The sequence below is a fragment of the Balaenoptera physalus genome (genome assembly GCF_965194825.1).
Source record: "Balaenoptera physalus genome assembly, chromosome: 11".
In the NCBI taxonomy this organism is placed as follows: Eukaryota; Metazoa; Chordata; class Mammalia; order Artiodactyla; family Balaenopteridae; genus Balaenoptera; species Balaenoptera physalus.
In genome coordinates, this window is record NC_138896.1 from 13736400 (window position 1) to 13749539 (window position 13140).

The 13140-nt window shown below is 40.2% G+C and overlaps 1 protein-coding gene across 1 annotated transcript in view; it reads left to right on the top strand.

The window, feature by feature from the left end:
• CAP2 (cyclase associated actin cytoskeleton regulatory protein 2) overlaps positions 1–13140 on the top strand; it is a 137658-nt gene that overhangs the window by 49746 nt on the left and 74772 nt on the right. The gene's annotated exons all lie outside the window — the stretch shown is intronic.

Sequence of the window (13140 nt, forward strand, 5' to 3'; positions counted from 1 at the left end):
TTCTATGTATGAATTTGATTAGTTCCTATTTAACAAATAGCATTGTTAGGCTCAGTGTGTAATGAATGAAATTATTCATTAAAAAGTAGATCTACTACTAGCATACCTTGTTAAATAAGAAAAAATAAGAATTGTTGTTTTGACTAAATGTTCTGCATCTGAAGTTTGGTAACAACCATATAAATATAAAAGATAATTGAAATATAACACAATAGCTTAAATTTAATAGCTCACTTTAAATTCTAAAACAAACTCCTAAAGTTGAAAAAGTTGGGCTGAGAATCCTAGGAAGCTAGGATTTGACTTTCAGAGGGTGAATCTCGGCTTCATAAAGAACCAAGACCTGGGACCTTACCCTCCCTGGAGCAGTAGTTCCCAGGCCCTCCTGTGCAATGGAATCACCTGGAAAAGTTTTTCTAAATACCAGCGCCTAGATCTCGCTCCAAGAGGTTCTGGTTTAATTGGTCTGAGGAGTGGTCTTGGCCTTAGGAGGTTTATGGATTCCACAGGTGATTCTAACTTGCAGCCAGGGACTTCCCTGGCGGTCCAATGGCTAAGACTCTGCACTTCCATTTCAGGGGGCGCGGGTTCCTCCCTGGTCAGAGAACTAAGATCCCACATGCCGTGCAGTGCGGCCAAAAAAACAAAAAAACAAAAACCAGATAACTTGCAGCCAGAGCTGCCAACCCCCACCCTGGATGGATGTATCATGTCCCTCGTGGGAAATGAGGAGTTAGCACACAGTCGAGGCAGGCAGCTTTGTAGGGATGGAGATAGTCTGTGTTCCATCGTGGATGCAGTCTCCTCCTTGGCTTTCTCAATCCCTGACTTTTTTCTCTTTGCAAAAGAGGACAGTGAAACTAGGAAATCACAATGTGATACAGCCTTAGCCTACCTTTTCTGTGATTGAAGTGAGAGAAGAGGTGGCTTCGTTGCATCACTGAGTCTCAGTTGGAGGAAAGAACCATCACTTTCCTGGCCGGTGCTCCACTCAATCCCTTTTCTAAGCACAGAACAAGAGGCCTCTCCATTGGCCGTGCACATAAAAGTCACTCATTAAATATTGGATGATAAAGTGAGCGACTGAACAAATGAATGAATATACTGGGACTGTGGCATCCCCAAATACGCCGTAGTCAGGGATAATGTGTGACTTAGCATGTGGCTATGCAGATTCTTGGGTGTAATATCTGGAGTTGCCCCTTCTTACTCTACTGCATTCTTGATGAAAGGGAGAGGAATGGATGTTTCAGGGGACTCATTTCCAGGAAAGGCATTCGTTGGAAATGTTCCCTATAGCACTTATCACAGTACTCCAAGAGTAATAAGCCCCAGAAGATCAGTAGGCAAAATAGAAAGCAATTTTTTGATGCCCACCTCCCTTTCTGTGCCCTCCCTCTTTACCCAGAGCACTGTCCTAGTTGCTTCCACTCAACAGAAAAGCAGGTCTGAGAGGTCACCACTACAGTGGTGATGAAAATAGTCCACCAGGCCTAGACATTCCCAGTGTGCATTCTAGAAGATACATCATAAAGATTATCATAAAACAGATTGTATCTTCTCATAGGAACAATGTTATAATTGTCCATGCCTTCCTCTCTTCTTTCAGGAGAATACTAACTCCTGTAATTTCAACTCTCATTGATATACGATAGTGGTCCCCAAACTTTAGCATGTATGAGAGTCGCCTGCAGGGTTGTTAAGACACAGATTGCTGGGCCCCACTTACAGAGTCTCTGATTCAGTAGGTCCTGGTTGAGGCCCAAGAATCTACATTTCTGAAAAGTTCCCATGTGATGGTGATGCTTCTGGGCCAGGGACTACACCCTAAGAGCCTGTGGTGTGTGGATGGCTCTCAGAGTTACGCCTCTAGCCGCCTCTAGATGACTACTTCTCAAACTCTAATCTTCATCTGAATCACCTGGAGATCTTGTTAAAGTGCAGCGTCCGGGTCAGTACTTCTAGGATGGGGCCCAAGAGTCTACAGCTTTAACACGCTCTGGGTGATGCTAATGCTACTGGTCTGTTGCTACATTTTGAGCAGCGAGACAGGCGTCCCCACCTGAAATCCCCACCAGCACAAAATCCCTTCATAGTCAGATAGCAAACTCATGTTCTTTTCTCCTAGCATGTCTATATCAAAGCAGACTGTGTTACGCTACGTTAACAAACATTTCCAAAATTTTAGTGACTTATAAGAGCACAGGTTTATCTCTTGCTCACCCTACATTCCTGTGTATGTATGAAAGTAAGGTGACTTACTTTCTAGAGGATGTTATTAAACAATTACTCATATAATTATTTACTTAGAGTTATAATAGGGCTCTGAGAGAAAATGGTAGAAAATGAATCTTTAAAAGGAATATCAGGCATTGGGAAGGGAAGGTATTTTAGGGTAGGAGGACTTCCCAAGGGGTACCTCCCATCATGCTAATGAAGGTGACCACTTATGCTGCGGAAGCATAAGGCAAGGCCAAACCAACATTAGTCACCTGTGGTCTGAGGGTTGTGTGTGTTAGATGCCCAGACTGGGGCTGAGCACCTGGCCAGCTGGAAGCTAGCAACCTCCTAGAACATCTTGGAATCCACAGTGATGCAAGCATGCAATTAATCAGTCAATAAATATTTATCAAGTGCTTATTATGGGCCAGGCCCCCTAGGAGATGGGGCAGGGCTTGGGAAAACACATAGAGAGTATTAGATGGGAAGAGACCTTAGAAAGCATCTCTTGCAGCAATCTCAATTTAAAGATGAATCAGAAGAGGTTCAGAGAGAGGGTAACTGGTTTGCTCACTAGTCCCAAAGCTGGTGAATTGCCCCCCAGAACTCTCAGCCAGCATGCTTCACCACTACACAGCTGTCTCCAGTGCTCTTCACTGTTGCTTTAAGCCAGAGTGTCAGCCTTCAAAGAGATTAAATTTTGTAGAGGGTCACCATCAAAATGTAAAAGTATTTTATATTTACCAATTATAAGCAAACAGCCAATCAAGCAAGGTAAGCCATTAGTACTACCGAAATTCGGGGAAGTAGGGATCTTGCAGACAAGGGTGATCAGGAAAGGCATCATGGAGGAGATAAAATGACAGTCCAAGAGCAGTAATGCAAGTGCTTCTGATGTAATTACACTAATATTAATAAAGTGGTGAATTTACTTAGCACAAACTCAAAAAAATATTTTCCTGGATTAAATATGTTTGGGAAAATCCCATACTCTGTTCACTGAAGAAGCATGTAAAATATTATTTAAACCTACATTTTCCCAGACTTATTTGACCATGGAGGCTTTTTGTAGAGGGACATCTGTTCATGTCCTGTGGGAGGCTGCTGTACATTTCTTTTAAGTTGTTCTAAATGCTTGATGGTGATTGCTTTTGGTAAATTCTAACTATTAGCAGGGATTCTAAGACCAACTCCAAGAGTCCCACGGCCTAACATACATGCCCAGTATAATCCTCTCCCCTTGAGTGTAGGAATGAGCTGTGAATTTGTGGGATATCGATCCTTTGATTAGGTTTATGATCAGGGTGATGGGATTAGTCACACCAGTGATTATGTAATGTCGCGTAAGACTGTCATTGTGGCTGTAGAGAGATTCTCCTGCTGGCCCTGAACACATGAGCTACCACATTGTAAGAGGGCAGCCTCTAGAAGCTGAGAGGGACCCTCTGCTGACAGCCAGCAGTAAAACAGAGACTTCAGTCCCACAAGTGTAAGAAATCAAATTCTGCCAATGACTGTGTGCACTTTGAAGGGGACCCAAAGCTCCAGATAGAAATGTAGCCTTGCCGACACCTTGATTTCAGCCCTGTGAGACCCTGAGCAGAGAATATAGCTTCACCTTGCCCAGAAGCTGTGAGATGCTAAATGTATATTGTTTTAAGCCACTAAGTTTGTGGTAATTCATTATGCAGCAATAGAAAACTCATCCAGATTGCCTTGATTCCCTCCTTGCCAGACTCTAAAACAGTTAATTGGTTTTTTAAATAAGGCCGTGAGCCACGGACCAAAATGTGAAGCCACCCTACCATTTGTTTCTTCTTCCCTGTCCCCCACCCCCATTCCTCCATCTTCACTCCTCCGTTTATCCTGGAAGAAGTAAGATAAAGAGATTCGCCTACAGCCCTGATTGACAATGATGACAATCCAATTTCAAACTTCCTTTTTCTCATTTTGGACTAAGAAACACGTTTCTTATGTTCTCTATTGTGAAGGGTTTCAAAGTTTTCAACCTTGACCCATAGGAAAAAATGTATTTTATTTCATCACCCAGTTTCTCAAAACAACAGTTATGCTTATCATGTGCAGTTCATTATGATATATTTCATCTAGTCCATTCTATTGCTCTGTTCTTTTCTTCTTTTTTTAAAGACAGTTCATGACCCACTGAATCGATTTCATGATGTACTACTGGGTCATCACATCTTGCACTTTGAAAGCACCCCTCTCATATTACAGACATATTACAACGCTCATGATATAGATCATCTTATAAAACATGTGCAGAACATGCTTTTCTTCTCTCCCCTTGTTGTAATTTATAAAAATGATCTTTGGGCAAAAGATTGTTCTAGTCCTTACAGTATCGTTGTTAAGAATTCTCGTGACAATTTAAAAAGCCTGTCTTTTCCCAGTTGATAGAAGGAGTCTCACATGGAAAATGGCCAAGAAATCCCTCTTCTATACGTGCAGAATTTTTCAAGGGACCCGGGCGCCCTTAACTCTCCATTTACTTCTATACCAGTTGGATCTAGGGAAAATAGGATATTTCTAATTCACAAGCATGAAAAGTGAAGTTCAGTGACACATTAATGACCTGGCCATGGGATCTAGACCTGGGCCCATTACTTTACTCGCCATCCAAAGTTCTTTTCACACTACACATAAAAAGAACTGCACTGCACGGTCATTTATAGGAGTTACATGGCCAAATAAAACTGTAGAAAGTGTTTAGTTAATTGGGAGAGGGGAAATGATTTCTCTTGGCATTGAGACATCTCATATCACCAGGGAGAGATGTGAAAGATAATCTTTAATCACCTCTACCATGAGTGGCCCCCAGATTTTAGCCTGAGCTGAAAATGTAACTTCTACTGGACCAGTGCTTCTGAAGCCCTGGGTGGGCACCACCCCCAAGGAAGGCTATCGCCAGGGGTTTTGGGAGGTCTTCCACCTGGGCCCCGCCACCTGTAGCCCTGGTTAATTTTGGACAGGTAGGAAGCACCGGTGTGGTGGAGAACCACGTCTGTTGTGCTGTAAGTCAGAAGGCATTGCCTTCCTTCCTACGCACACTTGCCATATTTTCTCCAACATGCCTTACGCTGCTAAGACCGGACAATGAAATTGTATGTGTGTATGTGTGTGTTTGCATGGAATTAGTGTGTACCGGTTTCTGACTAAAGGGAAGTTTAGTTTCCAACTAAAGGGAAGTTGGAAAGTTTCCAACTAAAGGGAAGATAATTTATGGTCATTGACTGGTCTGTGGATTTTACTCTATTAAAAAGACTGGAAGTCTGAGTTTTTTATTCCTCCAGAAGTGAGAGAAAGAGTTTCTACTACCCCTCCCACTCCTTTTCTGTCTTTATTTGGGCTTGCATTTTCAAAGGAAATAGTGCCTTCCTGTGCATGGAGCAAGAATCTAAAACACTTTTTGTCCTTTCATTGTTTAAACTGTCTGAGAAATTAGAAGGGAAAGGAAGATGAGAGACTCTTTCTGTCCATTCCTCCCTCTAGTGATATGCGTGCCCCAGCACGGTGCACTGTTCAGAGCACTCAGTAAAGATTTTCTAAGGCATGGGGCAGTAATCCAATTTGTTGATAATTTATTAATCTTAAACTAAGCCAGAAAGCCTAGCAGCGTTAACCTTAGGACTTGAGCTAATTACGTAGGTACACTGGTAGATCCAGATTACTTATGGGTTTATGCCCATATGTTTGAGATTTTCATAAAACATATTAATTTGTGGGGGTGGTTAAGAGGAGAGACTCTGGACTTGGGCCTACATGGATCTGAGTCCCAGATCTTCTGCTCATTAGCTCTGCTAATCCAAATGCAAGAAAAACAAATTCATCAGTGTCTCCTACATTTGGGAATCTTTTCTCTTTTTCTGCGTGACTACTGGCAAACTAATCTGGTAAAGTCCACAAGACATTCCCACTGAGCCACTCTAACCTAACCAACTAGTCAGGTTACTCACTTATGCAGTTGAACTCTCTTTGCCCATGTTTCCTTATTTTCTCCCTTCCTTCCTTCCTTCCTTCCTTCAGCATGCAGGATCTTAGTTCCCCAACCAGGGGTTGAACCCATACCCCCTGCAGTGGAAGCACGGAGCCTTAACCACTGGACTGCCAGGAAAGTCCCTCCTTATTTTTAAATAGGGATAATAGTTCCTATCTCACAGAGTTATTGTGAGGATTGAATGAGAAAAAGCATGCAAGAGTCAGGTGACTGAGTAGGAGAATTCAGTATTAGGGCAGTCCAACTGCTTTAGGAAAAAGTCCCTAATTCTCAATGACTGAACATCGTAGACATTTTTTTTCTTGCTCACCTGAGGTCTTCTCTGGTGTTTTTGGTTGACAGTCTTCCATATGGTCATTCAGGGAACCAGGCTTCTTCTGTCTTTCAGCCCCTACCTGGCCCTAAGTCCTTAGCCATTGAATTGGGAAAGAACACAGGATCATTCCTGGGAAGGTTTTATGGGTCAGACCTGGAAGTGGCATGTGTCACCTCTACTTTCATTCAGTCTCTTGGGCATTCCTAGCTGCAAGGGAGGTGGCAAATTTAATCAACCTGTATGCTGGGAAGGAGGAATTCACAGATTTGTTGAGCATGTCGCCAATCTGCCAGAGTGGGTAACTTGGCTTGACTAAAATGAAGTCTTTCTCAGTGGAAATACCTTTCTAAACACTCAAGTGGGTTTTCCAGGCTAATCCCCAAGTTCCCATCCAGAGAAAGACAAGAAAACTTTCAAATCTAGCTGTTGAATTTATTTTTATTGTTCTTGGGTATATATAGAGAGATAGAGATATAGATGCATGTATATAGATATCTCAAAGTTTCTTTTAATTAGAATGAGTTCATCCTTTTTTGCCTCTGTAATGTTTTACCGTAAGGTGTAAAATTATTGTCCCATATTTTAAAATGCCGAGCAAAGTAGTCATGTGACTTTGATCTCAGAGCATGCCTTGGGTAAATTAGGATGTGCTAGTGGCAGGTCTGGAAATTGTAAAGGAAAAGCAAACAAATGAACAAAGCCAAACTCCTAAGTGTTCCTTAAGTCCGTGCCCAGAAAATGTCACAGCGTAGCTCAGTCAGGATTGCTGAATCTTCTTGAAAGATTTGGCCATGATTAGTGCTGCCAAGTTCTCTTGTTAGGGGACATATGACAGGTAACATAATGCAATAAAATAACTCTGGCCCTAATGTAAAATGAAACACCTACTTTAAAAGATTGCCTTAAAGCTTTTTGTCTTCATATAAAGGTATCAAGAAAATATTATGTTGAGTAACTGCTATTAATTATATGTGCTGAGCAAGTATTTTTAATGGATTTTTAAATATGTAATTCTACATTTATCTGGAAAACAGGAAAATAAAACTGCAAGAAAAATAAAAATTAACAGGTTTTCATCTTTTGTGTCATGCTCAGTTATGTTTTCATTTAACAGTGGTAGTTCCCAGTGGACAGAATTTCAAAAAGGAGTAGCACTTTAGAATCTAACCAGTGACTCACTTTATGGCCTTTTCCAAATTAACTCTATATTTTCACTTCATAAATATGCATAAGTTTTGACTCATTAATATTGCTAAATGGGTGGTTCTCTTCACTACCAACCCCAAAAGCACTCAAAGGCAATATATGCTTTTAATTTCTAGAGAAGAGATAGGCTTAAACCCAACTGAAACATCTGCTCAAATACAGTCTATGAAGAGCAGGTAAAAACTGGTTACATACAGATACCTACAGGATTGAATTTTTTGTAACCAGCAGCTTCCTGAGTAGTATTTCATGTTATAGTTGGAGAAGTGAGGCAAAAAGAAGCCTTTGCTTTTCATATGGGCCTTTCCAGGGCCAGAACGTTACCTTGGTAATTACACCCTGGCTCCTTGTGAAGGCTGGTGTAGATGCTGGTTAATGAAGAATAAAGCACCCGGGAAGGAAGGAGAGGAAGAGGTTTGTGTGATATCATCAGGGTCTGCTTGAGTTGACAGCCTGAAGCTACCCAGTCAGGGCTGAATCCCAACAGGAAAGCTAATCATTAGTTTATCAGAATGCAGAGAGGAGGATAATCAGAAAAGAGGGTAATTCTGTCATTCTTCTGCCAGACTGTTTGCTTTAGCAACATAAAGCTGTGAATGAGCCTGTGAGCTGTGACCATGGGTTAGTAGCTTTATAGGTATTTAGAAACCCAGGACTATGGAGGCAGAAGGGATTTGCTAAGATCCTGTCCTGTTGGACATCACTCATGGTGACTTTTTTTTTTTTAATCTGATAAGGCACATTAGCTCATTTCTCTTTGTGTAAGACATGAATTAGATAATGAATGGCTTCCCAAAGGAAGCGAGGTGGTTATCACACACAGGGGATTTGGGGGATTATCTGAGGGGGTAAAGGTTAATAAAGAAGGATAATATCCTTTGTTTTATCAACTATTTCATACTAAGTTTGTTACAATTCCAGACTGCCTTGATGGCAAATTCTACATAAAGGTTAGAACTACGTATATGTCTAGGGAATTTTTCATACTCCATTTAGTCAAGTGTTGGGATCACTTTGTATTTTTAATAAAATGATTTTCAACTGTTTCTCATTCTCCACTGTGAAGCTTCATATTTGCTTGCTAGACACTATAAATCTGATATTTCAAAATTGGTAGGGCATGTTTTTCTCTTGCGGCCTGATTCAAAAATTAATTTTAAAAGTGGTCATTGATGTTGTTCAACAAATCTTTTTAAAAGCCATACATATTTTGGCCTTTGGATTTGGTACTTGTTCATCATTTCAGTAGCCTTAATGTGAGTCCTCTTTGCAAGACATAGCTTCTATCATCTGTACAAAGCTGTATATGCGAAAATAGCAGACAGGGAGAAGGTAATTCCAGCTGACATTCCAGTCTGGATCCGCTGTCATAAATTACTTAGCAGAGGGCATGGTCCGTTACTTTTTATGGTCATGTTCTATATTTGTATGTGCTGTGGGTCGGATCACATGACAAAAGCATCATTTGATATTAGTGTTTATGTGCACCAACTAGTGAGGGCTGGATTTAAGCTTCACTGTGCAGCACTTTTAATTTGTATACTTAGCTCTTAATTGAAAATGCAGACACTCCCCTAGGTACTAAAATTACAAATAATCCAGAATAAATTTTGCATAATTGTTTTTAGGAAAAGACAAACTACTGCATATCCTAACTAATTGAAATGCACTATGCCTTCCAGAGATTTTTAAAACGTAAATTTTGAACATGAACAAGTCAACATCGCCAGAATAATAAAGACCCATACTCACCACTTTACATCATCCAGCCCCTCCCCTGAGTTGAACAAGAGAGTGTCTTACTACTGATGGCAATTTCTTTTAATGAAGATAAATTTCCCAAACTAATTGAGAGAAGAAAACACATACGGGCCATCTTCCCCCTCTGCCTTACACATTGCTTTTCCCAGTGCAGCTGAAAATTTAGGTTTCTAGCAGCAAACACCTAGAGAATGGACGATTACTTCTTTTCATAAACTAAACAGGAAAAAAGAATGTCAGGTTTTGGTGGATTAACTGCTGTGAGGATTAGTGTTTCTATATCTGGAATCGCTTATTAGATAAATTTGCCTGTTAAGTAGTGACTTCAGATCTTTGTTAAACCCTGTTCACCTTACATACTCCAGCCTTCTTTAATTTCCTCAACTCTATTAATTTATTTCTTGGAGCCTTTTTTTTTTTTTAACCAAACATTTATTGGATCCCTCCTATATAGCAGTCACAGCATTTGGCATTTCTACATCTATCATTACCTCATTTGTATGAGAACATACTTTGGAAAAATAGGGTCTGGGTGATGTTATTTGTCATGATTCATATATTCCTGCACTTATCTTCGCTGTCACTGCCCTCACGCTACCACCACGACCACCATTCGAACTTTCCCACCCGCTCTCCTCTCTTAAGGAACACATTCAGTACGCCTTCTGACGGTCTCTTTAAAGCCTTGAACGTCCTCAGCACCTTTATGGTAGTTTCTGTCAAAACAGAAGTAACTTGTTTATGTGTTATTTTAGAAACATTCCACTGTTATTTTTTGTGCATGTTTTCCATCCCCTCAACAAGATTCTAAGAGCTCCAAGGAGCTTTATAGTTGATGTATCTTTGCTTTTCATTGTGGTCTTAACTATATTTTATTTGATGTCAAGTTTGGTAAAAAGACAAGCTCTGGCTCCTGACACTTTTGGTTGGTTTGAGGAATAAAAGCTGGGTTAATAGATTCCAGTGGCACAGGAAGGGAACAGAGGGACAGAGTGAAATGACATTTTTATTTAGTGATACTGTTATCTTTTACCAAAGGAAAAAAAAAGAACTTGATATTTGAAGGTATGTTTGGTACAGATTGAGATATCAATTGAGGTTATAACTGCTAAAATGTAAGTCACGGATCAGCCACATAGAATTAGCCTTGAAAATGTATTCCTTACGGGGGAATTTGGAAAAGGGAAGGTTAGAGGAAGCACAAGTGGTGTGGGGTTAGTGAGGCATTTCATTTCAAGGATGCCGTTTCTCTTATGCACACTTTCACAAAATGAGTGCCTCTGAGGTTACCACAGAATGTTTCATTTCTGATTGTGTGGAGCGAATGACAAGAAATTATCACAGCCAGATTTGGGTGACAGATGTAGCTCAAGCATTCAATGATGTTAAAATATAGGTTCTGGGAAGAGTGTGCTGACTAAATTCACATGGGCTGTGGAGATCCAGCTGGCCTGATATTTAAATGCTGTTGAAAAATGTTCCAATTAGATGGTTTCTTCCCTATATGGAGTTTTCATGTAAATTGTGAAGAATGGTACTTTCTTGAGGTGGTGAAATTGTCGTGAGTGTCCAACATCAGCCCTCTGAAGCTGGTAATTTCACAGTTAGAACCACAGCGACTGCGGTGCAGAAGAACTTCAGACTTTCTTCTGCCTTTGTCCACTTGGGTTCTCTATATAGGATAATGGGTAGCACATCACCCAAATCAGATTTCAATGATTCAAACAACAGGAGTACCATCATTTTCTTTGGCTGGATATCCTGTGGTTGAATGTGTTCAGGATTCCTCCTGGAAAGTCATAAATTGGATTCTGTTTTCCCACAGGAATAGGGATATAATTTGAAACTTCATGTTTTACCAACCCGACAGCAAATGAAGCACAGACAGGGCAAACTACACATCATAAAAACCAAGATACAACTAAAACATTATAATTATTTAAAACGGGGAAATGTGGCTCCAAGTCCTGTAAAGTGGTTATAAATATGCTGTTCAGTTTATCTCTTGTAAAAAATAAAATACAGTGTGTGTGTGTGTGAAAAAAAAAAAAGAAAAAAAAAAGAATAAAGAAAAATAAATAAATAAATAAATAAATATGCTGTTCACTTTAATTATGAGTCCCTAATGAATTTTAACTGCATATGCCACACATAAAAAATCTATATTATAACTTACCAATCTGAAACTGATGATGGCTATAGTAAATATTCATCAATAGTAATTTTACTTGACTTTTTAGAATTTGAAGGATCTTTTTGTAGAGATATACTGGATGATCCATTATCTTTGAAATATTTTTTGTGGGAAAATGAGAACACTTTCCTCTTTTCCTCTTTTGACAGGATTTCTCTGGTCTAGACAGAGACATTCAGAATCATTCTGTAATTCTCTAATACTGTACCTGAGATTGAATCATCCTTTTCAAAAATAGCAACCAAAGAATCACAGCATTCAGAGACCTGATCAAGGAGTGTGTTTGGGATGGGGCTTTTGGTTCTGATGGTCCCATCAACTTTTCTTTGTTGATATTTGAAGGTATATTTGGTACAGATTGAGGTATCCCTCTTTGCTGAGTCAGAGAAGAGCAATGGGAGGAAAGAGGGCAAAGAAGCATAATCATATCCCCTTTTTAATCAGTTAGAAGGGAGGGAGGAGGTTTGACGCCAGGCATGTGTCTGTGCACCTGGGAGCTTTCTAGCACATGACCTCTCTAAACCACTCTGCTCTTGTTTTCTTCTTCGAGTCTTTGTCCATCATTTGTAGCCCCCAAGGCCCGGGAAGTGTTAGAAAGTAGGTGTTAATTAGTAAGAAGGCAGCAATAAAGGAGTGAAGCTGTGAAATACAGGGCTGCCCGTGCTGTTACAACACGTCATCAAACCACTTTCATTTCCTTTGACTTGTTATTAATATCTTTATTTCGAGTCAGGTTACCCTAAACCTCGTTGTTTTCCCTGGATCGATTGACTCCTTAAGCTCTTTGGTTGTCCCTGGCACTGCATTAATTTGATTGTTGACTTAGGTTGTGAGTAATCCCTTCAATTACTGCCAGTCAGTACCAGGGAGGGATTAATATAATAGAATGTGATTATTCAGTACTTCTGAACGATGAACACCCAGCCCTGTGTCCAGTGCCCGTAGTAGGTGCTCAATAAGAGACTGAGTGAATTAACCATCTAAAACCGACAGAACCCCAGACATTCAGGATGGTTAAGCCCTTCTCCCTAGATCACTTATTAAATGAATATCTGGGAACCTTCTCTTGCCTTTGTGTTTGTGGAAACAGACAGTACATGGAAAGTCAACCCCAATCACTTTTTACAGTGAGAATCTCAGGGAGTCTGGAAGAGCAGAGTCTTCTCTCCGTACTTATGGGATAAATGTTCTCTGGCAGAAAGGAGATTCATACTCAACAAGACCATAGGAAGACCTTAGCATAACTATCTCCTGGCCTATGGGTTGCTTATAAAAACATATATTATTATTCCCACATAGATAAGGAATAAAGCACAGAAAGATTACTCATTTTGTATCCCTCAATAAGAGCAAAAGAGATTGAAAGCCACGGTTTTCCAATCTGATTATGAATATATCACCTCAATCTCTCTTTCATTTGGCTTTTTG